We start from the raw sequence: 1,931 nt of genomic DNA, 5'->3' as shown, positions 1-1,931 counted from the left end.
TGTACATGCTATGACATGACTATTACATGAATGATTCTTTGTTTAAACATCAGTATTTTACTCCAATTGCATTATAGACGGTCCATGGTCACTAAATGAACTTTGATGTTACAAATCAAGATAGCATTAGTTGCATATTTTATTTTAAAAATGAAGATAGCTTTTATAAAGGCAAAAAGAAAGAATGAGCAAAGGAAAAACTCCTTTTTAAAATGATTTAAAAACAACATATCGGGCCGGGCGGTGGTGGCGCACGCCTTTAATCCCAGCACTTGGGAGGCAGAGGCAGGCTGATCTCTGTGAGTTGGAGACCAGCCTGGTGTACAAGAGCTAGTTCCAGGACAGGCTCCAAAACCACAGAGAAACCCTGTCTCAAAAAAAATAAATAAATAAAAATAAAAAAATAAAAATAAAAACAACATATCCAAATTGAGTGTGCTGGGGCTGGAGAGATGGCTCAGAGGTTAAGAGCACTGTCTGCTCTTCCAGAGATCATGAGTTCAATTCCCAGCAACCACATGGTGGCTCACAACCATCTATAATGGGATCTGGTACCCTCTTCTGGCCTGCAGACACACATGCACACAGAATACTGTATACATAATAAATAAAATCTTTAAAAAAAAATTGAGTGTGCTGCTGGTCTAGTGGGAAATCCATGAGCCGTCTTTCTAAAAACACAGATATAATCGTTGCATTTAATGTTATTTTCTTGAAACCCATATCATCAAATTCCTTAATGCTGCACCAAACAATGTCAGTTCAAGTTTAGAAAATGTGTGTGACCACCAGCTCACAACTGTAAGAGGAGCCACTGGTTTGTTCCTAGCCCTTTACCACCGAAATAGCCACACAGAAACTGTATTAATTAAATCATTGCTTGGCCCATTAGCTCTAGCTTCCTTTTGGCTAACTCTTACATCTTAATTTAACCCATTTTAATTAATCTGTATATCGCCAAGTGGCTGTGGTTTACCAGGTAAAGTTCCCAATTCTGTCTCTGGAAACTCCATGGCTTCTCTCTGACTGCACCCTTCTTTCTCCCAGCATTCAGTTTAGTTTTCCCAGCCTCGCTAAGTCCTGCCTTGCTATAGGTCAAAGCAGTTTCTTTAGTCATTAATGGTAATCACAGCACACAGAGGGGAATCCCACATCAGACGACAGAATTAAGGAGGGTCTAAAGCCCTACCTACAACTTGTCTGATTTATGTCATTATCATGGAGAACTGAGCCTTTGTTTTCCCGACCTCAGAGTAGCATGTCACGATGGACACAGAACACTCCTAGAATTATTCTGTAATCCTGCGTGCTGAGTGAAATCATGAAAGATAGCAGAGTACTTCTCTGCCATAAAATGATCCAGCTTGCAATGTCAGCTTTACAGATACTATCCTGATATATTCCACTTGATAGAACTTCTCTGAAGCAAACAATTGTCTTATATCAGGAATGTTTTGCAGAACACAACTTTCTCATTATCTTTGTCTTTGAAGTTTGGGTTACTAACATTTTCAGGTATTGTGGGAGAATTCTGGCTTCCTAGATGGCTCATAAATGAGTTAAGATAGGCCCTATGTTTGTATCCTGAAAAAGCTCTTAAATCCATACAAGTGTTTGCCCTGCAGGTTGATCACCAAGGTCCAATTTTAAAACATCAAGGTCCAGCAGTCAACATTCCTTATTTGGCTACACTGACTAACATCCAATCAGGACTTGACACTCCTGCTGCTGTCTCTGTTCCACCCAGAGGTAGCAAAGCCCCTCCCGCGACTCCCGATTGAAAGATGCTTTCTCTCTTCTATAAGATCTCTCAATTGTGAAGTTTGGTTTGTTTTATGGTTTGAGACTGGGCCTCTTTTTTTTTTTTTTTTTTTTTTTTTTTGACAGGGTTTCTCTGTAGCTTTGGAGCCTGTCCTGGAACTAGCTCTTGT

Source organism: Alexandromys fortis, unplaced genomic scaffold (assembly GCF_014885135.2).
Source record: "Alexandromys fortis isolate MF-2015 unplaced genomic scaffold, M_Fortis_MF-2015_v1.1 scaffold_2288, whole genome shotgun sequence".
In the NCBI taxonomy this organism is placed as follows: Eukaryota; Metazoa; Chordata; class Mammalia; order Rodentia; family Cricetidae; genus Alexandromys; species Alexandromys fortis.
The sequence above is the reverse complement of the archived record's forward strand: the minus strand, read 5'-3'. Positions refer to the sequence as shown.